Raw genomic sequence first — 24,260 nt, forward strand, 5'->3', positions numbered from 1 at the left:
CTTCTGGGGCGGCAGCTCATTCGCTCCACTCATCGATCATGTGACGGACGTGTTACGATGCCCATGTTTCAGGGGACACGGGGCCCCAGAGAGGTGAACTGACTTGCCCCAAGCTCACGCAGGAAGTGGCAAAGTGGGGGTGGGACCCGACCCGCTGCTCTGTGAGGGCATCCGTGCCCCCCCACCAGGTTGGTCTTCCTGAGGCCCAAGTGCCATCACCATCCCCCTTTGTCTGGGGGGTGGACGGAGGCTCCCAGAAGTTGCCTTGCTTGCGTGAGGTCATACACACGGCTGGGAGGGGTGAAGCCGAGGTTCGAATCCCGGGTCCAGCTGGCTCTGGAGCCCACTCTCCTGGCTCCAGACGACACGGCTGCCTGCCTTCGCAGGTCTCTGTTTCCTCATCTGGTCAGTGGTGGTGAGGCCAGTGCCTGCCTGACGGGGCCCATGCGAGGACCGGGGGGGTGCCTAGCCGTTGTCCCACTCCATGCCTGGCGCTTGGTGCTTTAAAGATGATGGCTGTGACTATTTGTACGAAGGTGGCTGCCTGTTACACGAGTGAGTCAACGTCAGCCACGTAGGACGGTGCCTCAGTTGCACTTATTTTGCCTGAGGACACATAGTAGGTGCTCAAGAAATGCCAGAAGGCACTGTTATCTCGGGACCAAGCATGGGACAGCCCGATAGCCTTCTAAACTGTTGTCCTTCCCAGAAGCGCCTTCCAGTGGTTTCTCCCTTAATCCAGTACCCACCTGGGAGCCTCGGTGAGGATTTGGGGGGAGGAGGGTGCGGCCTCCTGCCCATCAGTCAGCGGTGCCGAGGGCACCGGCCGGTGAGCCCAGGGTTCCGCGTTTGAGCCCTGACCCTTGCGCGACCTCTGACTAGTGCTCTGCCCGCGCTGCACCTCAGTTTCCCCTTCTGTCTCCAGAGCCCGAGTCAGGCCGTGCTAGGAAGTGCCGGCCCCTCGCAGGCATGCGGGCAGTTCCCGTGTCCGCGCTGGCCACCGGTTTCCATCCCCTGCCTCCCGAGCTGCAGGCCCGCCCGGCTCAGCTGCGACGGCCAACCAGCCAATCTGTTTACTGAACTGGCTCACCCCTTCCGGGAACTCAGCCCAAGCTTCCCAGAACTCGGGTATTAATGACCCGAAGCCACATGACAGAGCATGACACAGCACTTTTGGGCACAAGGCAGGGCCCAGAGGGGCGCGTGGGGGGCCTTGACCCAGCCCCCCCCCCCCCCCCAGCCTGGCTGGCCAGTGAGTCACCCCTGCCTCCTGCAGCTTCCTGATCCTGGCCCCTCTGCCACCCTCCCCCATCCCCAGGGCCACCTAGGATCGCTGGACCTTTGCCCCAGTGACCTAGAAGAGGCCCTCCGGGGTTATGGATGGGGAAAGTGAGGCCCAAAGGACCGGAGTAAGTAACAGCGAGCACTCACTAGGCACTTAGTGCACGTGAGGCGCTGGGTGGCCATCTTATCCTAGCCTCATAGCAGGTTTAGGAAGCAGTGTGCACCAGATGGGAAACTGAGGCTCGGAGGAGGGGAGTGAGGGCGTGCGGCCATGAACCCAAGCATCGCTGTCTGACCTCGGGCGACCTCCTTTCATTCCCTCAACCACCTGAAAAGGGAGGGGCCCGGGGGTCTATTTCACAGCTGGGGAAACTGAGGCACGGAGGACCTCCAGTTCCCTGCCTAAGGTCTCGGCACTGGTTTGCCTCCAGGACCTGTGCTCTGAACCAGCACCTGGCACGTAGCTCACATAACGTCTGCGGACTGAGAAGCACGTCGTGCAGGCAGAGCCCAGTTCGAATCCGTGCTGGGCCTTTTCCTGACTGCTTGGCCTGGGGCACATGGCTACCCTGCCCCCACCCACTGTGCCTCCGAGTTCTCGCTGGGGAAGGATGAGGCTGACCTTCCAGAGCAGCTGGGAGGGCTGTGTGCGTGCTGTTTGGGAAGGCAGCACGCCGTGAGCACCGACTTTCAGAGTTCGAGTCTTCTCCCAGCCTCTGCAGCCCCGGCGGGGTCAGCCTCTGGGCCGTGCACCTGCCTCCTTCACCCTGTGCTGCCCAAGGGCAAAGTGAGGGCGGAGGTTTTTATGGGGCTGGGAACCAGACAGGCTCTGGGCCTCCGAGGGGCCCTTGCTGGCAGCCGGAGGGGGGCCTCCTCGTTCTCAGCCTCTGAACTTCCGGCTGGGGGCCGGGCACGGGCCGGGGCGGGAGGACTGTGATCATCTTCCCTTCATCCCAGAACCGTGGCTCGAACTCATGAACGGCTGGAATAATTTCAGCCGGGAAGAAATGCCATGACAGAAGCAGGACGTCTGGGGCTTCGTGAGTCAGAGAGGGCTTCTCAGAGGAGGTGACATGGAGAGACATCTGAAGGAGGAGAAGCAACGGGCTCCGGGGCAAGGGCCTCCCCACATCAGGAACAGCAGGAGCAGAGGCCCTGGGGTGGATTTATGCTTGGGATGTTCCAGGAAAACTCGAGGAAGCCAGGCGCCTGGAGGGGAGTGAGGGAGGGGAAAGGGGGAGCAGGAGATGACATTGGAAGGCGGCAGGGGTCAGATCGTGGAGGGGCTGGTGGGCCGAGTGCCACTGGTGGGATCTGACTACAAAGGGGGCTGCTGTGGCCCAACCGATGGGCAGCGCGCCTTCACTTACTCTGACGTTTAAACTGTCTGCCCATGGGCAGATGAGCTGACAGTGGTCCAGGCCAAGTTCACCCAGAAGGTCAGTGGCAGGGTGGGGATGAAACCACACTGGTTGGACAACCAGTTCAGGACAACCGCCCCTGCACAGAGGGAAGTGTGAACACGGGCTGAGGAGTCGATGGCCTGTGGGTCAGCAGAGTGTCCTGGCAGGGGAGGTGCCCTGTGCGTGAGGCTGGGTCAGAAGCACTGGAGGAGCGCCCCTGGGAGAGGGGACAGTGTGCAGGGGGGCCCGGACGGGAGTGAGAGTGGGGTGTGTCCGGGAAATTCATCACTGCTCAGGAGTGAGGGGACGGGAGAGAGGCGACTGGGTGATGTCAGGATCCCGATCCCGGGCCGCCTTGGAGCCAAGGGGAGGGGCTAGAATTTCACTCTGAAGACCTACTGTGTGCCACCTGTTCGCCCTGGCCCAGGGCAAGTCACTTTTCCTCTCGGAGCCTTGGTTTCCTCATCTGTAAATACCGCCTGGGAAGATATTGTGACAACTCAGTGAGATCATTCTTTTATTCAATCACTTATTCCTTCACCGTATGTTGAGCTAGTCACTGGACTGGGGACCGGGGACACAGCGGTGACAAAAGGCTCTGCACTGTGGAGCAGTCAGTGGAGCCAGATGGCCTAGGTCAGCTCTTGGCCCACCACTCATCGGCTGTGTGACTGTGGGCGAGCTGCTTTCCCTCTCTGAGCCCTTTCTGTCAAATGGAATAGTGACAGCACCCACCTCAGAGGGTTGTTGTAAGGACCCATAAGCTAATACACGGCATGTGACTAGCACAGAGTCTGGCATACAGTAGGTGCTCAATAAGTGTTCTCCATGTCTGTGCTCAAATGGGGGGAATTGATGAAAGCAATTGGGACAGGTGTGCGGATGAGATGACATTTGAAGCGGGCAGTGGCAGCACCAGCTCTTGGCACCAAGTGGGCACGCAGTAGGTGCTCAGGTGCTTCTCCTCTGTCTGCTGAGCCCACCTTGGACTGTGACAGGGGCCCGAAGTTTGGGACTCTGTGTGGATGGGAGGCCATCTTTGCTGACCCAGAAACCCAGGGCTGAGCTTGGGGTGGGGAGGGCAGACACACACGCCCCAACCCTCTAGACTCCACGCTCCCTGCACCCCATCCCCAGCACGGTTCACAGCCTGGGTGGCTGGGGCGAGCCGGGGCCTGCCCTGTGGGTCCCCAGTAAAGACACTCATTACACAGGTGTCTGGCAGCGCAGGGGGAGGGGAGGGCCCCAGGGGCCGCGCTCAGATGGCACCCTGCCAGTTCACCCCGGGTCCTTCCTCATCCTTTATGAGTCTGGTGCCCAGGGCAGGCGGGCAGGCATGGGGAGAGGAGCTGGCACCGGGCCAGCTGGCACCTGGTGAAAGGAGGGAAAGTTGAGAAGTGTGGGTGCCAACGGCTGATGTGAGAGACGGGGCGCTGGGGTGGCGGCGGTGGCGGTGGGGGGGTGTGGTGCACACGTGCAGGTGTATACAGGGGTACGGTGGGCATGTATGCTGGTCTAGGTGTCTCTGCAGCCTGTCCCTGTGGAGGTGAGGGGTACATGCAGATGGAGAATTGGCAGTGCCCAGACTGGGTTCAGCATCTTCAACATCCTTTTTTTTTTTAAAGATTTTATTTATTTATTGTTAGAGAGGGAAGGGAGGGAGATAGAGAGAGAGAGAGAAACATCAATGTGCAGTTGCTGGGGGTCATGGCCTGCAACCCAGGCATGCACCCTGACTGGGAATCGAACCTGTGACACTTTGGTTCCCAGCCCGCGCTCAATCCACTGAGCTACGCCAGCCAGGGCAACATCCATTTTTAACTTGTTCATTTAACCTGCGCTAGTGTGTGGGGGCCAGGCTGTGCCCAACCTGGGCCTGGTGATGGCAGACCCAGACCTGGGCCCGTCCTAGGTTCTGCCATCAAAGTCTCCAAATCCAGGGAGAGGCAGCTGCCCAGCCAGAGGGACGAGATACCCCCATGAAGCCTCTGGTGGAGGAAATTGAGTTGGATGAGAGAGAGCAACAGAATGGGGCCAGGGAGAGCCTCTCTGAGAAGGTGACCTTGGACCTGAGGCCCGAAGTGTGAGCCACGATGGCAAGACCTGGAGGAAGAGACCTCTGGTCGGGAGGAACAGCAAGTGCAAAGGCCCTGAGGCCGCAGGGCGTTTGGTTGCAGAGCACCAGGGAGGCCCTGGGCAGAAGAGTGAATGAGGAGGAGGGCAGGAAGCAGGTCGTAAGTGGGCAGGGCCAGGCTGCATGGGCCAGGGTGAGGAGTGTGGATCTTATTCTGAGTACAATGAGAAACTCAGCACATGGTAGGCACACCCCTCGGGGTGAGTGGGTTTGCAGAGGGCGGGGGGGGGGGGGGGCGTCCCTCCGGGTGTGGGAACGATCAGCTTTCAGAACTACAGACGGGAACGTGGGCTGCTCAATTTGTGTTTGAACCTCTTCTCTCGGGTTCAAACCCCCTGGAACCTGGAGCCTGTTATTAAGCCGGCTGCACCCTGGGGCGCCTGCCTTTATCCCCAGACAGGGCCTGGCCCGCCTGCCCTGAGGTCGACCCTGGCCCCCCAGATGAGAGTGGATGGGCGGGACTGGCAAACCCAAGCACCCGCCCCGGCCCTCACCAGGCGCCTCGGCGGGGCTGAATGTGCTTCTAAGAGAGGAAAGGAGGCTGCGGAGCAGTGTGGTCTCGTTTGCAGACCGGGACACTGAGGCCCAGAGAGGGAAAGGTACCATGTCCCGGGGCCTCCTGGCAGGGAGCTGGCTGGTCACAGCACCCGAGGAGTCTGACTCCTTCCCTCTCCGTCCACTTCCTCCCTGTCCTCTGGGCCCCTCTCATTGTGCTGCAGCCGGGGAAGTGGCTGGTGTATGGGCAGGGCCAGGGGTAAGAGCTGGGGCCAATGTGGGAGCCTCTTTCCACAGCACCCTGCCCAGCTGTGGTGCTAGCGGGCTACCCATCGCTGGGGCCAGGCAGGCAGTCCCAGGTAGCTGTCCGCCACCTGCTTCCCAGGTCGCAGAGGGGTTTGGGTGAGTGAGGCACGATCTCCCTTTAAGCTCTCTGATGGCCCAGGACCTTGGCCTCCTTCGTCCCTGTTCAAGCCTCAGTTTCCCAACCTCAAAAAAAGGTCAGTCTTGATGATGAAACTGCCCTGCTTCCTGCCCTTGCTTGGCTGCCCAGTGCTCCAGGGACAGCTCGAATCCGTGCCTCAGCCCAGCCGTCCTTGCGGCCCGGGCCCCTGGTCCCTCCCTGTCTCTGATGAAGTCACTCGGACTTCCTAACTCTCGTTCAGCTCGCTGCCACTTTTCGCCTCGGGGCATTTGTGGATACTGTGACCACTGAATGTCAAGGGCTTCCCATGATTTAAATCTCCACCCACCCTGTGAGATAAATGCTGTTATGGGGTTCATTTTCTAGATGAGGAAACTGAACCTCAGAGAGGTCCAACCTCTTACCCAAAGCCGCCCAGCAGAGGAGCCAGGATTTGAACTCAGCCACCCACAGCTTAATACCACTGACTTTTCTTCTTAGCTAGCTCGTTTTCATCTTTAAGAATTCGCTCAATAGTCTCCTTCTCCAGGAAGCCTTCCCTGACTACCCTCCCAAGGCTCCTCCTGTGCCCTTCCGGAGTTTCCCCATTGCTGCACTGGTCACACCGTGCCGAAAATTATCCTCATTTTCCTTACCGGCTCTGCTATGGCCGAACAGACATAGCGTCATCGGTGCATACGTTAGTGTGCGCTTCGGTGAGTTTTGACATAAGCCTGCACTCACGAGGCCGCCAGCCCAGCTAAGATGGTAAACACATCCATCACCTCCTAAGGTCTCCCGATGTCCTTCTGCATCATCCTTCCTGCCCCCTGCCTCCACACTGTCATCCTCAGGGGCTGCCCCTCAGCTTTCTGTTGCCGTAGAGTAGTCTGCATTCTCTAGAATTTTCTGTAAGTGGAATCGTATAGCATGTTCTTCTTGGCTGGGCTTCTCTCCCTCAGCACAAGGATTCTGAGACCCATCCCTGCTATATTGCGACCTTCGTCTTTTGAGGTATCTGCCCCTCTCCCCATCAGACTGGGAACACCGGGGGGCCAGGACGTTGTCTTATTATCTCTGTGTCCCCAGCACCCCGCACAGGGCTGGGCACACAGGAGGGGCCTAATAAATGTTGACCGAGTCACTGGGAGGAGGGTGAGGACGTGTCCACGTGGGGGAAGAGCAGGCACAGTTGCATGGCCAAGAGGAGCCCAAAGGCTGATAAAAAACAAAACAAAACAGCCCTTGGAATGATCCGGAGGCCTCGTGGCCCCATCAGATAAGCACGTCCGTTCGCCCCGGTGGCTGTCTCCGCGGAACAAAGCTCTGTGTTGCACAAGGGCTGGGCTTGGGCCTGGGAAGTGCTCAGTGGCCCCTTGATCTGGCGTGGGCATCTGGCTCCGTATCCTAGGACTGCACGGCCCACACCTCCCGGCAGGCTGCGCGGCTTGGGCACCGGCCGCGGCCGGGGGCGGGCAGGTGGGCGGTGGGAAGGGGAAGTGGCCTCCCAGCCCTCCCCAAACTAGTCGGACTTCTTTGCAGAAGTTTCTGGAAGCACAGAGCTGAGTAAGGGAGAACGGGAGGCCCGAGAAGGAGGATGAGGAGGGAGGAATCATTTAATTATCAAATGTTATAGGGAATTTCCAGTTCATGCCCCGTCGGGCCGGGCAGGGATACCGTGGGGATTAGTCAGGCAGTTTCCAGGTACCAGCCTCAGCCGAGAAGGCTCAGCGAGGCCCAGAGGCCTCCAGGTCTCCATCGCCGGCTGAAAACTCCCCTACCCGCGCGAGAGGCCGACAGAGCTCCATCCTGAGACAGAGCCTGCAACAGAAGCAGAGTGTAAGCACCGGCTTCCTACATCGGACCTGCCGAGATGGCCTTATCGCCCATTTCTCAGACTGACAGACTGAGGCTGGGGTCACGGGGTGGGGGGTCACCGGGGAATGGGGACAGCTGAAGAACCAGGGCTTATTTTGGAGTGACTCTTTCAACAGTAACCACATTCTTTTGGTAAAACCTTATTGAACACCTACTGTGTGCCAGGCATTGTGCTCAGCTCTGTAGATTAAAAAAAAATAGTCCTGGACATACATTATGTGTCACGTCTCACCTCCTGATGGAAACATTTTTGAGGGCAAAGACTGTTTGTGGAACTTTGTTTTCTTAGGAAGCAAGGAGTTTGGACCAGACTGGCATTTTCCAAACGGAGTTCTGAAGGGAGCAGGGTCCCTGGGATGTTAATAGGAGGAATGTTCTGTGGTCCCATGAGTCTGGGAATTACTGTGTTTAACGGCGTTACCGATTGTTGCAGGACTTCTCAGTGTGTTTGATGATGTCACCTCCTCCAGGCAGCCTTCCCTGAATCCCCAGAGGGACCCAAGTCTGATCCGGTGAAGGAACCTGCCTGGAGCCCTTTGACCTCTCTCTCTCAGTATTTCCCCCCCTCGGGTTGTGGCGATCTGTTCTCGTCGCTGGACCGCGAGCTTCTCAAGGGAGGGGCCGGCTGTGGGTGAGTGAGTGAGTGAGTGGAGAGACTGGTGGAAGAGCGCATGAAGGGGTGGATGGGGGAGTGGGTGGCTGCATGGGTGAACACGTGCGAGGGAGTGGATCCCTTCCGGACGCGGGGGTGTGTCTAGTTTCTGCAGTTTGAGAGCAGTGTACCCTACCTCCCGACAATGGCACGTCGACATCCACTGTAAGTGGATGGCGGCCATCGAACCTTGTAGCCACCTGCAGACCCTGGGTGAGGAGTCCAGGGCAGCGCAATTAGCTTCTTTCTATTCCCGAAGCCCTGACGAGTCACCTGGGAGAGGAACCCAGGTCCAGGGGGGACGAAGGCGGCCGAGATGGGGACAGAGGGCGTCCCAGTGGAGGAGACTCGGGGTTCGTTTGCTCACTGCGCAGCGTTGCTTAGATTTTCCTGGGCGTCTGTGGGACGACAAAGCTGCCTCTCACAGTGGCCGGTGTTTGGAGCTTGAAGTCAAACGGATTTTGTTTTTGATCTCGCCCCTAATACTTACTGGCTGGGTGAGCTTAGGCGAATGACCTTTCTGAGACTCCCCTTCCCGTGTAACATAGAGTTGCAAGTATGTAAACAAGCGTGTAAAGCACACAGCCCAATCCTCAGTGCATAGTGAGCGCTCACTAAGTGCTGGCGAGCCGGGGGTGCCTAAGGCACTTCCCTGCAGGTAGGAAAGACGGGCCAGAGAGCAGAGGGCACAGCCCTCACGGGCCGACTGGGGCTGTGATGGGGGGTATCCTGAGACATCGCGGTTAGGGTCCACTGGCACTCAGCTTCATCTGCATTAATGTTTCCTCCTAGCTGAAGGGTGCTGAGGCTGGGAAGCCACGGGTGACATTTCCCAGCCTCCTGTGCAGCTAGGGATCTGCGTGCTCCTCAGGTCCCGCCAATCAGACCCCCTCCCATGAGGTTCAGGAAGTGGAGGCCATGTCGGTTTGGCCTTGGCTCGCTTTCTGCCGAGGCACGTGGTCATGGTCATGGCCTGTGTTTTCGTGCAAGACACGTACCACGCCAGGGCACCGGTTTCCGGGGGGGTGGGGTGTCTAGAGTGGTGGCGGTGGCCTCTTGGTCTTCCGGATCGCGGCTGTGGTGCCTGTGTTCTCAAAGCCGGCAGTTCCCCACCGTCCTGACTGGCTGAGACAGCAGCTGCCCCGACCGGCCAGTCCCGCCATGTCTCTCTGGAGCCCCGCTAGTCCTCACGGTGACTCTGTGAACGCCCAGGTCCCTGCAGTTCATCCCTTCCTGCGTAAAACACCTGGAGGGGCTCTGCCTCCTGCAGCTGTCCCTGACTCACACACAGCGGCCGGAGGACCCCAGGGGCACTCCAACCAGACTTAGGGGGCCAGGGAAGGTTTACGAAGCCCCGAGACAGAGAAATTGAGTCCTGGAGGGCATCCGCGCAGCCGTCGGTCCAGAGGTGGGGGTGGAGGAGGGGAGCACACTCCAGCAGAAGGAATGCCCGTATGAAGGCCCTGGAGTCAGCGGGAACATAGTGTCTTGGAGAAGGGAGAGCGGCTCAGGCTGGCTGGAATGTGCGGGGCATGCGGGCAGGGCACTGGGCCATGCGGGGAACGGAAGGCTGGCCGAGGTGTTCGGGCCTCCTTCTGAACGTGGTGGGGAGCTACAGGAGCTAGGGAATGTCACCCAGCTGCTGCCGGGCGCTGTGTTTGGGGGTGCGGGGGTGCTAATGCAGGGCCACCCTTGAGGACGAAGGTGTTGTCACCTGGGAAAGAGGTGCGAGGCCAGTGGATTTGGAGGAGGTTGCAGAGGGCTCTCCCTGGCCTCGGTGACCAGTTGGGTTGAGGGTGTGGAGGGGGGTACAGGGGGACGCCTGACGGATGACGCTCAGGCTTCTGGCTTTGGCCATGGGCCAGGTGGCAGAGCCTTCTACGAGAAGGGAGGTGCAGGCAGAGGAGGAGTTTAGAGGGAGCCGCTGAGCTCACTGTGGGTGCTCTGACCTGGAGGATGCCTGGGGGCCATCCGGGAGGAGGCATCTGGAGGGCATGCAGGCGTGCGGTCAGGAAAATGAGCTGCTAGGGCCAGGACAGGCAGATCGGCTGTGGACGGCAGGGGGTGAGGGGTGACTCTGGGGAAAGGGGGATTCCCAGGGAGGGGGTGCAATCGGAGACAAACCCTATCTGTTCACTTCTGAGTACCCAGAACCTGGCCTGGGGCCTGGCTGCTTGTTGATGAAACCAGGAGGAGGCACTGGGGCCAAGCCTTGGGCGACGGCTGGGTTCCGGCAGCAGCAGATGGGGCGAGGCCCCCACGGCCAAGCGTGTGGGACCCGCTCTGCCGTGTGCCTGCTGTGGGGCCCTGGGCCGGTTGTTTTCCCTCCCTGAGCCTCCGTCTCCTCATCTGGAAACTGATCATAAGGGGTGCGATACGATTCGAAGGGGAGCTCGTGGAAGCTCGCAGCTCGGAGCACATGGGGTGGGGCCAGTGTGCGGACAGGCTGCTGAGGACAGGGCTTTGGGGGGTGACCCGGGGCACAGACGGCGTGGCCTCCTTCCCGGGTTTACAAGGACACGGCGGACGGGACGGAGGAATCAGGATCTGCCCGGCCAACGGCCAACGCATCCGCAGCTGTGTCCCATGTGGGAAAGGAGACGTCAGTCCCCGCCCAGGCCCCTCCACCCCACAGCCAGCTGGAGCAGCAGTGTTGGGGCGGGGGGTGGCGGCAAGGGAGGCCCATGCCTTGGCTTGAGGGAGGGGGGCCAGATGACAGGAACCTTCTCCGCAGTCCCTCGGAGATGCTGGCGCTGGGTCCTGGCCACCAGCCCGACCTTCAGATCCCGACTCAGGACCCGGCTGTGCTCTGTCCCCTGTCCCGCCGCTCCGTTCGGCCAGGCGGCGGCTGCACGCCGCAGGCCCAGTGGACAGAACCTGGCCCTCGGTGGCCTTTGTTTGGCCCACGCAGACATTTTTTAATGAATGGAGCCCCCGTGTCGGAATCTGTAGCTACTATGTGGAACCCGTGTTTCTGGCTCCCCTCGGAAGATCAGAGGGTCTGCAGACCTGAGGGCGTGCTGCACCCATTCCTCAGAGGCCACAGCTGGCCTCAGACAGAGCAGGAGCCCCAGTCCCCACCGCTCCCTCTCGTCTCTCCGAAACTGAGGCCAGCTAATGCCGACAATTTGTCCTCTGACCCTGGCCCACTTCACTTACTTAAAATTCCTGCCTGGTCCCCGGTGGCACTGAGTTTTCAACCCTGGAGACTTTTTTTCTCTCCGTAAGCACCAAGGCCTGGGCCCTGGTTCCAACCCTGAGCACCCGAATCTCTCTGCCTTGTGTGAACCCCTCAGGGTCACTGTTTACGTCTCCTGTTGCCCCACAAGGCCCCGCACCACGCCCTGGGGGTGGGGGATGGACTGGGACTTGGCCGGGGCCGTTTGGACCCAGGGGAGGCAGACCCACATCTGTTCTGAGATGTGTCAGCTGTGCCTGGTCACACTCCACACAGCTCATCCCTGAGGCATGTGGGACCAGGGTGGTGGGTGGGGCCCGGCCCGGAGATAGGGCGTTCGTCACGGCTGCACGCAGCAGGCTCGGTCTTTCAGCGGCAAACACATTGGCTGAAAAGAGGAAGGGGGAAGGGAGAGAGACAGAGCTGCTTTAGCAGAAAAATGCCCCGAACACAGGGGTGGAAAGACCGGAATTCATGCCCTTAGTTGCTGTGTGGCCTTGGACGAGATACTTGACCTCCCTGAGCCACCCACTTAAGGTGGAGCCAAGGAGAGGTCCCGGTGGTGGGAATGTGACTGCTGCGGGGCCTGAACCCCGGAGGAGCAGCCTGGAGCAGAGGAAGAAAGGATCACAGGCTGTGAGGCCAGATCAACCTGCCACTTGGGACTGGGTGACCCTGAGTGGGTCACGTCTCTGTCTGGACCCTGGAGTGCTGTCATAAGCTCTGTTCCAGCGAAGCCCTCATCAAATTATTCTGAGGGGAGAAAAGAGTTTATTCATCCCATAAATTTTTTAAAAGATTTTATTTATTTGTCTTTAGAGGGAAAGGGAAGGAGAGAGGGAGAGAAATATCAGTGCATGGTTGCCTCTTGTATGTCCCCTTCTGGGAACGGGCCTGCAACCCAGGCATGTGCCCTGACTGGGAATCAAACTGTGATCCTTTGTTTCGCAGGCCCGTGCTCAATCCACTGAGCTACACCAGCCAGGCTCATCCCATAAATTTTTATTGAGCACTTCCTGCCTGTCAGGCACGGGGGACACAGCGGGACATGAGACAGGTAAAGATCTCTGCCCCCATGGAGTTCACACTTTTGTGGGGTGAGCGATAATAAGCACGATACTTAACCCCTCTGGGCCTCAGTTTCCTCATCTGTGAAGTGGGGAGAGTGATAGTATTTACCTCCTGGGGTGATTAGGGAAGCCAGTGAGATGATGGGAATATACCAGGGGGACCCAAAAAACCCCAGAAATTATTTATTAAAGAGTTGCATATTTATTCTTACATGTTTAAACTTCAGTTACCTTCACTGCATTCTCCATTTGACACAACACACCTATCGAGACTTTTTTCCCACTGTTCAAAACAGATTGTGAACTCGTCAGTTTTGATGCCTTTTAGTATTTCTCCCGGTTTTTGTTTCACCTCTTCTATATCAGCAAAGCGTTTCCCTTTGAGGACTTTTCTCATTCGGGAAAACAAAAAGATGTCACTCAGGGTGAGAACGGGTGAATGGGGGGGTGGAGCACGGGGGTCTTGTTTTTGGTCAAAACCTGCTGAACACCCCGCACGGTGTGGGCAGGTGTGCTCATAAATCACCCATCATGAAATGGGCAAATGCATTGAAAAAGTCTTCAAAAAAATTCACTGAAGCAGAACACAGCCTCTCACAACAACGCCAGTGGGTACACTGAAACAGATGGGTTTCTAGAATACTCACCTAGCGGGGCCAGCCTGTATTGCAAGGTCCTGCTGTCCAGAAGCTAATTCCGGGGTTTTCTGGGTGCCCCCTCATACACTCAGCATGCGGAATAAACACATTAATGCAGCTACAATCATTCCTGCTGTTACCAGCTGTGTGGCTCAGGCGTCACTCGCCTGTCTGTGCCTTAGTTTCCTCCCCTGTGAGACGGGGTCATAACCCTGCTAATATCTGGAAAAGGCGCTTGGAGCAGCGTATGCACTCAGTGATTTCAAGTGCAGAGCTTTTTAATTGAGTAAGTTATCACTGATCTATGAATAGTCCCTGCAAAACCCTTTCGTCATCCCTTTAGTCCAACAAACGTTCATTTGATTCCAATGAACTTAAATCAGATGACGAAGAAAATTCCCAGCCTCGGGACATGCACTGTAACCCAACACCACAAAAGAGGTACATGCACTTCTAAGGGAAAGCCGAGGAAGGTCAAGGTGATTGTATCAACCTTTCAGGTAATTATGCCTATGCAGCTGTGCGACCTTGGACACGTCCTTTCCGTTTCTGGATCCTCGGTCTCTTCTGCTCTGTGGTGGATATGATAGCTTCCTACTTTTCCTGTCTAGCTCATAGGATTATGGTTTGGCTCAAACCCATCACAGCTATCATTTATTAAGTGCCTCCCGTGTGCAAACTAGTGTCTGTTATCTCCCCCTTCCTGCCCACCCGCGCCGTCCCAGGAGAGAAGGCCGGGTGCCACGGGTTTCTCAGGGGAGGACAGCGAGGCCGAGGAGGTGGCTGGGGATGCAGGCCCAAGGGAGGGAAGGAAGTGGGGGGCAGGGGCAGGCTGGACTGACGCAGCTGTGATGTCAGAGACAGGCCACAGGCGGTGGCCAGCCCAGTGCTAATGCCGTGCTCTCCCGCTGGCCTGGCCCTGAGCCGCTGCCTGGGGGTGGGGTGGGGGGCCGCTGGGGGAGCGGTGGCACTGCCCCCCTTAACCCCTTCCCGGCCTCCTTTTCCCAGACAGCCGTCCCCCCGGGCCTGGCCTTGCCCACAAGATTCCCAGATTTCACAACCGGGGCTGGCGCTGAATCATGTACAGTAAGTCCGGGGAGAAACTCCTGGCTGCCCGGCTGCCCGGCGTCCCAGCACACAGGACGGCCGCCAAGCCTGCCCTCCCTCCCGGCGGGCTGAGCCGCTGCCAGGGATCCTCCTGGCCGGCCGGCCGGCCGGCCGCTGACCAGCCGGGGTTGTCAGGCCGGGTGCGCAGCCTCTCTGGGCTGCTCCAGGACCCGAGAGCTTGGGGTGTCTCCGGGGCACCTAGGAGCTCTGGAGGGCGGGGAGTGGGGGTCACCGGTGACCTGCAGAAAGTCCTCTCACCTCCCTAGGCTACAGTTTCCTTATCTGGACAAAGAAGACACTCACAGGACTGACCTCATGGGGTCATGGTGAGGATTAAGTGAGGTGACCTGTGCACAGCCAGTGCCCCACAGCGTCACCGTGGTGATGCCCCCGACATCCTGACGACGCTCTCTAGGACCCTGGAGAAATGTTTCAGTCCTTTGGGTGACATTTCCCCTGGAACATACACCCCTTCCCTCCTGATACAAATTGCTCCAGTCTTTTAAAAGCCTCTCCATGCCATTAGCAATGAACTGGTGCACTTATTGAGCACCACTGTGTCCTGGGCCCTCCACCAGGTCCTGCAGACACACCTGTGACCAGGACAGAAAAAATGGAACCGACCCTGTGTTCTCAGCGCGTGAATATTCCAGTCGAAGGAATCGGGAGTTTGAATGAGTTCAGCGAGCGATCGGGGCTCTGAAGGGCAGCTCGCAGGGGGGTGATGATTCGGAGAGGCCCGGAGGGCTCCTCTGAGGAGGAGGGGTGTGACCCCAGACCCAAGAGCAGAGGGACATGGGGGCGCAAAGGTGTGGGGGCACTGGGGTTCAGGCCGAGGGAACTGTGGGTACCGTGGCGGGGTGACGGGAACCTGGGTGTGTGTGAGGACCTGCTGGTCAGTGTGGCTGAGCAGAGGGAGTGAGGGGGACACCAGCTGAGCTTGGCAGGGCGGGCACAGGGCCCCGCCCTGGACCAGCTCCCTAAACCCCAGGCCCCTCCAGAGAGTGGCGCTGCCTGGTGACCGACCTAGGCCTGTCCTCCCCTCACTGGGGACCCAGGCCTCGGAGCTGCTTCCTCCCCCAGGTCTCCGGGGAGGGCCACGCCCCTGTGCTGAGGCTATGGCCCCAACTCCAGTTCCCTCCCCGGGGTGGGGCTGCAGACCAGAGGGCTTTGGGCCAGGGCCAGGCAAGGGCCTGGGTCACATCCCAGCGTGCCTCTCACTCGCTCAGGGCTGCAGCACCTGCCTTGCAGAGCCTCGGCGTCCCCACCTGGGCGATGGCATGGTGCCAACTCCCGGAGAGCTACAGGAGGAAGGGGGGCACCCTCCCCCGCAGCTCCCACTCCCCGGCCTGGGCTGACCCCTGGGAGAAGTGGAACATCCAGGGGTCACTGGGACCAGGCTGTCTGGCCACAGCGAGGCCAAGAACTGGGACGTGTGTGTGTGTGACAGGTCAGGACCCAGCAGCCGCAGGGGAGGACGGAGGGAAGGGGCCGGCTTCCGGGGGTAGGAGACAGCCGGAGTCCAGTGTGGAGGCCCAGGAGGAGGCCGACAGGAGGCCTAATCAATATCCCCGTGGACATTTTAAAAATAACCGATTTATTTCTGGGAAAGTCCTTCACCGTTCCCCATCAGGTCATGGAGGCCAGTGTGGCTGTGGCCTGACAGAGCACTTTTGCACTTAACCTGAGGCAGCTGGGAGATGAAATGGAGCAGGGCCGGCACACGTGTGTGCAAGACGCCCACGGTGTCTGTGAGGTAGGCCGGCTTCTTGGCCCCATTGTACAGATGGAGAAAACTGAGGCCTGAGTGGGGAGGAATGTCGCCCAGGTCTCCCTGCCAGGGAAGTGGCAGAGATGGGATTTGAACCCCAGCCTGGGTGGCTTAGACCACTCACAGCCCCACTTGTATCTGTGCTGGAGGTCTTGGGGCCAGGATGGCGGTCAAAGCCAGATGTTTATGGGCCCCCGACACATCTGGAAATGAGCTGGCCTGGGGTTGACTAGAACCAGGTGTGACCCCTCTGCATCCTCCCCCAGGCTGGGAGTAATTACCTGCCCAGGTTAATAGCGCCCACTTCCCACCCCCTTTCATCAAGGCTCTCGGAATTGCCAGGCAGTAATTAACCCTCACAGCACCCTCTGAAGTTGGCACTGGAGGCAGACATGTTATTAAACCCATTCTTTTACAGGTGGGTAAACTGAGGCAGCGTGCATCGGGGCCTGGGAGCCTGTTGTACCCTCAGGACTTAGCAGCTCCATCAGTCTCACTTTCTTCCCACAGGAAGCAGAGGGCTGGCCCCCAGGGACCCCTGACCCTGCGGGCCCCGGGCATCCCAGTTGCTGCCCTCTCACCTCTGATGCGCAGGAGCGTGCGCCTGGGGCGCATGGAAGGGGCTGGGCTTCGGCTCCGCTCGGTGACCCTGCACAAGTCACTGCTCTTCTCTGGGCCCCAGTTCCCTCCCTGGTAAGACAGGGATGACCATGCCCACTTTGTGGGTTAGTCCTGAGCAAGAAGCACAGAGCCCACCGCTAATCCGTCTCTTTTCCCTTCTTTTGCTCCAACCACCAGGTCGGGGATTTCTGTTTATTTTATCCCCGACGTATTTATTCCCAGAGCTCAGCTCAGGGTCGGACACATGGTGGGTGCTGGAGAAATGATTGCTTTCTCCAACCCTTTCCTTGGGGGCTCCACTGTCAGCTACCAACTGTCTGTATGATCCTAGGAACTGCTTTCCCCCATGGGGCACCAGGCGCATGAAGGACTCAGGTAGCCTCGAACTTCCCGGGACCTCAGCCTCGTATCCCCCAGGTAACGGGGGTCGAGGGCAAGAATGGGGGTGACAGGAGAGCAGACACCCTCTGTTGTGCCGTTCTGGCCCCTTCCCCATTGCCTGTGGTTCAGAGACTCACTCCAAGCAGACTCCCCCAACCAGCCGCCCCCTCCCTTGGCACGTCTGTCAGTGCCCTCAGGGGAAAGAATTTGGAAAGGGGAGGAAGAGAAAGAAAAGAAAGCAGGGTACAAGGGGACGGTTCCCACACCTGTGTAAATAATTTGTCATCTTGAAACTTGTCAAATATGCTCACCTTTAATGCCCGGTTCTTGGGCTTGTTTTCCTTGGCAAGGCCCCCACGGGAGTGGAATTTCGACCCAAGGGAGCCCAATTGTCATCTTCTAAGCGTGTTCCCAGGCCAGGGGCTGGGCAGGGCTCTCTGGCTGATGCTCCATTTCCATCCCCTGAAGTCCCGGAACGCTCCTCAGATTTAGGGAGCAGCCACCAGGTCTGGACGCTGTCTCAGAATTCTAGAAGGTTGGGCCCTGGCTGGTGTAGCTCAGTGGACTGAGCACCGGCCTGCTAACCAGAAGGTCACTGGTTTGATTCCCAGTCAGGGCACGTGCCTGTGTTGTGGTCCCCAGTTGGAAGCTGTGTGAGAGGCAACCGATCAATATATCAGTGTATCTCTCAAACATTGATGTTTCTGTCTCTTTCTCTCTCCCTTCCCTTCTCTCTAAAAATAAATAAATAAAGTCTTTACAAAAAAAGGAGAATTCCAGAATATTGGAATTCCAGAACTCAGTCCATTTTCCAGAGGAGGGCCACGAGGCCACAGAAGGGAAGGGGTTAGCTTCAGGTCACACACATGCAGGTGCGAGCTCTAGTTTGCTGGGAGGACGTTGGAAGTTTATGAACTGCTCAACATCCCGCTCCCATTTTTGGGTAATCACACCCTAATTTCCTCCTGGAGGATCCCCTCTCCCCCCAGCCCAGCTCATGAGGTCCGAGTGGGGTGGCCCAGGACCCGGTCTGCAGGGCTGGGCCCATGACCAAGTCTGGCTCTAGTGACCAGCCCAGGGATGGGCACGTGCCTCAGTCTGCCTGGTGGAACTCGGTCCTGGGACCTTGGTGGCTGGGGATGATGCATAAAGGAGATGCAGTGCTTCCATTGCATGGAGAGCGGGCAAATAAAAGCCGGACACATCAGGGGACATTACAGGGAGAAGCTACCCGCGAGAAAGCACCACAGAACTGGACAGGGCTTGAATCCCTGGATCCAGCCATCCCTGAAGTTAGGAAGCAGCTTTAGGCTGGCTTTCTGTCACTTGCACACAGTAGGTGCTGACGGACCCAGGACCTGGAGGCGGGAGGGAAGAGATTCCAGGCAGAGGCATGTGCGTGTAGCGCCCCCAGGCAGCAACGCCGGCCACTTCACCGGCCAGGGGCACCCCGCTCCTGACTTCTGTCCCTAGATCAGTTTCGCTGGTTTTTGAACCTTCCGTCTGGTCTGTTTTCTGTTCCTATACATTCACCCGCTCCGCGGCATCATCCGATCGGAGCCCTGCTGCGCGCTGCCTTTTGATTCCGGCCCTGTTTCTCTCCGCGCGGTGCTGCACCGGTTTCGCCGTGCGCTCCCGCTGCGCGCTCCCGCCGCGCTGCCCCTGGTCACCGCCGAGTAATACTCCACCGGGCGGAGGCGGCACCGCGGCGCACTCACCCAGTCCCTGCTCGGGGCTGTCTGGGCCGCTTCCAGCTTCTGGTGACGCGAAGCAAAGCTGTGACAAACATGTGCAAATGGGTTTTGGGTGCGAACATGAATTTTTATTTATCTTGGGGAAATTTCAAGGAGCAGGATCGCTGGGTCATATGGTAAATGCATATTTGACTTAACCAGAAACTGCTGAGCTGTTTCCAAAGTGTCTGGACGGACCGTTTTGCATTCCCACCAGTAATGTATGTGCTTCCGTTGCTTCCGGTCTTTGTCAGCGCTTGGTATCGTGAGGTGTTTTTCTCTTTTGTTTCGTTTCGTTTTGAAATTTTAGCCATTCTAGAAGGTGTAGACTGGTATGTCATTGTGTTTTTCATTTGCATTCCCCTAATGAATAATGACTAATGAATAATGATGTTGAGCTTCTTGTTATGCACTTATTTGCCATCTATGTATTTTCTTTGGTGCAGTGTCTGTTCGAACTTTCTGTCCGTTTAAAACACTGCATCATTTTCTTATGAATGGGTTTGGAGAGTTCTCTATATATTCTAGATACAAGTCGGCCTTTTGTCAGGGATGTGTTTTGCAAATATTTTCTCCTAGTCTGTGGCTGCCTCTTTTGTTCTCTTAATGAGTAGACTTTAATAACGTTGCTTTGCTTTTATCACGATGATTTTTCTGGTGACCTTTGATTTGTGGCAAGTGTTCTCTGCTCTTTGCTTTCAAATCGAGGGATGATATCTCATGTTTCCTTCTAAAATAAATGTGTTTAAATAAAAAGGTAAGTTGACTCGAAGAAAAGTGTTAAGAAATAGAACTGGAAAGCAGATGGCATAAACATCATGGAGGCAGTTACTTGAATAACCAGTGTGGGCAGCTTTGGTCGACTCAATATTCAATGAACAACTATTGATTGAACACCCACTATGTGCCAGGCTCTGTCTCAGGTGCTGGGACATCGTGACGAGCAAGAGGCACAGTTGCTGCCCTTTTGGTGGTGGTTTCTCTCCAGCGAGCTCCTCTTCATCCTTCAAAACCCGACCTGAATGGTCCTTCCTCCGTCCAGCCTTCCCTGGAACGCCCGCCATACTGTGTGCTTTGTGTTTCCATGAGGGTCTTCCTGGGATGTGTCTGGCAGCCTCTGGTCGGGTTCCACGGAGCCTGGTGCATAGGTTCTCAATAAACAGCGCCTTACAAAGTAGGTGCTAGTATGAGATCATGAGACGCCAGCGCAGTTTGCTGATTTCATGGCTGGAATCAGCCAGGTCCACCCTGATGATATGGCCCAAAGTCCCTCCCCACTACCGTCTGGACTGGCCCCATGCAAATCAAGGTCATCCTCCTTGGCCTCCCCTCCCACTCACAAAGACACCAAGAGAAAAGGACTCCCAAACCCAGTGCCTTTAGTTAGCTCCCCCCTTTGCTCCCCACCCGGTGCCCCAGGACGCCTCCCCTCCCTGAGTGACTCTCTGAGCCCACCAGCACTCACCAGGCATGCCTTTGTTCTTACCTGGGCCTGATGTCGGCTCCCCCTGGCCTCCCACCACCCTTCTTCCTGCCCCTCCACTCTGCACACCAGCCTGCCTGTGGGCCTCCAGCACGCCACGCTCGTTTCCAGCCCCGGGCCTTTGCACTTGCTGCTCCCTCTCTCTGGAACCCTGTTTCTCTAGCTCTTTGCATGACTGGCTCCTTCTTCACTCTCAGTGCTGAGCCTAAATGAGCCCTCCTCTGAGGCTCTCCCAGGCCATTCTATCACACGGCTATTCTACTTTTCATCCCATCATTCTATGTATTTTGAATAAATAGAGTACCAATGACTGTTGTGCCAATGGCTGTCACTTTAGGGTTTATTTACTGGAAGTATATTTACTTACTTGTCTGTACAAAAATCAGTAGCAGGAAGGATGCAGGATTTTGGTTTGGCCTTCTCTGTCCCCCTAGTGCCCGGCACAGTGCCCAGCACGTAGTAGGTACTCAGTAAGCGTTTGTTGAATGACTGAATGACTGAATGAGTGTGTGCGAACTCTTCCTTCCCCAGATGCACTCACAGCAGAGCTGTCAGCCCATGTGTTGGACTAACGGCCCTCTGAGCTCCTCCAGTGTGGGACCCTGTCTTCCTTTTGGCTCCCACCCCACCCCCGTGTGCAGCCCAGTGCTGAGGGCTGCCCCCCGGGTCCACCAGGCTCGTGTCTTGCCAGCTGCCCAGACTGGGGGCGGGAGAGGTGCCACCACTGTGGGAGCTGGCCTGTCAGAAGCGTTTCTCAGGACTATGGACTCGAGCCACGGGCCGTGGATGGGGCTGGCGGTGGCTGTGTGCGGTTTAGGGACCCTGCATGGAATCTCATCCACACTCCCCGTGACAGAGTCAGTTCAGCTCCACGTCACGCTCCTGGTTGTGCCACAGGAAGGAGAAGTTCCACTTGGGGCTTGTGTGTCTTTACCCCCTTCCTGCTTCCCAGCAAGGAATGCGGAGCAGATCCAGTGTTAAGCCATAAGCAGCGGTGGTGCCTGGCTTTGTTTTACTTCTTTGTATAATTTGCTGAGTATCTCGTAGCAAGAGACTTAGGTGGGGTTCCCCTAGAAGCAGATCCCTAAGAGATCTGAAAATTTGAAAGCCAGCCATTGATTTGGGGGGTGACCCCAGGAAACACTGGTAGGGAAGCAGGGGAGTGAGACGAGGAAGGAAGAGGAGCCATCACAGACAGTCATCAGGCAAGCAAGCACCGGGCCCCTGGGGCTCAGTCTACTGTGGGCCTCTGGCATAGACTCAGCCCCGCTGGGCTGTCCACGTGGGAGTGGGGGTGGGGCGGTGAGGGTGCTGAGGACTCTATGCACCTGTCCCTGCCATCTTGGATGAGGGCCCTCCCTGGAACATTCACTCCCAGCTCTCCTTGCTCCCACAGGTGGGCAGAGCCCACAGGTAAAGAGCAGGTGCTGGCAGCTGGAATTTGGTCTGTGGGAGGGGATACGGGTGGGGCACCACCAGCAAATGCGTCACTCTTGATGCTGGTTTCTCATTTACAGCAGGGATTAAATGTTTCCTTGAAAACCAAGTCTAAGTACAAATTTAAAAAGCGAGGTGACTTAAAGGAAAAGTACATAAATAGTGTACAGGGGGTATGAGGCCAACATTGCTGTTTTAAAGGGCATGCCAAGCTTTTGACAAGCAGACACACCTTCTTGGTGACCCTCCAGGATGGTGGGTCTGGTGGGAGCAGTGGGAAGACCACCCTGCTCCTCCCGGCATGCCTGCCTCGCACCCACCCCAACACCTCCCTGAGTGCCTGGGGGTCATGGAAACCGCCAGTGAAGCTTGACGTCCTTTGTGCCCTTCAGTCTGTCCCGTACCATCTCTAGGTCTGTCTGTTCGAAGGCTGTATCCCAAAGTCACTGGAAAGAATCAGTGTGTGACGATAGCCAAGACAGTCTGAAAGAAGGCCAACTATAATCCAAAAAGTCAGAAAGCAGGTTGGAGGACTCGGGTTTTCCAGACAGTAGAATATACGACAGAGGTACAGAAAATAAAACAGCATGGTATTGGCATAGAAATGGGCAAATGCACCAGGAGAATAGAATGGAGACAGTACAGAAATGAACCCACGCGTCAGCTGTGCGGCCTGATGGATGCAAAAAAGTTTGGAAATGGAGGGACATCAATTAGCATGGAATTCTCTGGATTATGTTGGGGGTGGGGCAGTGGCTTCCCCCCGTCTTTGGTCCTTCCCTTGAGATACCTACAAAGGCACTGGGGTGACTCACCCTCATGGGGTGACACCCCCACGTCCACCGGGGAGATCTCAGAAGCCTCCAGCACAGGATGAGGTGGATAACAGGCGGTAGTGAGGAGCACGCTCCTCCCTCTGGGCTCTCTCTGGTTCTCCTGACCCCCCCACGGGGGAAGCCTCCCTTGGGTGCCGGCGGGCCTTCAACCCCTGCCCAAAGCCTGCTCCTCTCCCTTCGTGAGGCGCAGCAGGCCTCGGGCCACAGCCTGCAGCCGGCCCCAGAATCCAGCTAGAATTTACTCGTATTGTTCTGTGATCACTGTTTTGAAGGTTCCTTTCCATCTGTAGAATTGCACACTTATTTTCTCTTTCTGGTAGGAATACCAATTTCCTTTTAAAAATCCTGTCACCGACATATGGCGCAACCAAAATGAACCTGCAAAACATGAGGCTAAGTGAGAGAATTCAGACACAGAAGGGCACCTAATGTATGATCCTGTTTCTGTGAGGTATCCAGAATAGAAAAATTCAAAAAAGTCTATAGAAACAGAAAGCAGATTGGTGGTTGCTAGGGGCTGGGTGGGGGGGGAGGGGTGGCGGAGAACAGGAAGCAACTGCTTAGTGGGCACGGGGTCTCCTTTCGGGGTGATGAAAATGTTTTCCAACTAGTTAGAGGTGGTGGTTGCACAACGCTGTGAATATACCAAATGCCATTGAATGGTTCACTTTAAACTGGTTAATTTGATGTTATGTGAATTTCACTTCAGTAAATTATTTTTAAAAAACCAACCAAGCATGCAACCACTATGGAAAACAGCATGGAGGTTCCTCAAAAAATTAAAAATAAGGCTACCCTATGATGCAGCAAATCCACTTCTGGGTATCCATTCTAAACACTAATACGAAAAAAAAACATGCCCCCCTGTGTTCATTACAGCATTGTTTGCAAAAGCCAAGACCTAGAAGCAACCTAGGTGTCCATCAATGGGCAAATGGATAAAGACAATGTGAGTGAGGAGTGTGTATGTGTGTGTGTGTGTGTGTATCTCACATCTTATACACACACACACAATGAAATAATATTCACCACGAAAAGTGAAATCTTGCTATCTGTGACAACGTGGGTGGACCTAGAGGGTTATTATTATGAAGAGTGAAACAGGTCAGACAGTGAGGGACAAATCTGGTGTGGTTTCACTTATATGTGGAATCTAAAAACCAAAACAAATGAACAAACAGAACAGAAACAGACTCGTAGACACAGAGAACAGACTGATGGTTGCCAGAGGGGAGGGGGTTGGGGGATGGGCTAGAAGGACAGAGGGAAATAAGAGGCACAAACTACCAGTTATAAAATAACGAGGTCACAGGAATGTAATGTACAATGTCGGGAATATTGTCGATAATATCATAATGACTGCACAGTGACCGACGGTTTCCAGACTTATTGGGTGATCCCTTCATAACGTAGATAAACACGGAGTCACTGTGTTATACACCTGAAATGAACGTGATATTGTATAGAAACTATACTTTATGAAAATAAAACAAAAAATACAGTCATCAATGTACTTAATACAGAGGATGAATGGGTTTAGGGACAACTGTTAAGTGAGGTCAGGGAGACACTGGCTAAGCCGATCGGGCTCACCCCCAGGCCGTGGCTCCTGCCCTGCCCAGGCCTGGAATGCCCCCTCTGTGCACGGCAGAGTCCTCCCAGCCCTGGGGACCCAGGCCAAGCCTCACCCCTGCACGGAGCCCCGTTGGGTTACCTAGGCCCGTCAGGCGACCGGAGTGCCCAGGTGGGCGCAGCC

This window comes from Phyllostomus discolor, chromosome 9 (assembly GCF_004126475.2).
Source record: "Phyllostomus discolor isolate MPI-MPIP mPhyDis1 chromosome 9, mPhyDis1.pri.v3, whole genome shotgun sequence".
Taxonomy (NCBI): Eukaryota; Metazoa; Chordata; class Mammalia; order Chiroptera; family Phyllostomidae; genus Phyllostomus; species Phyllostomus discolor.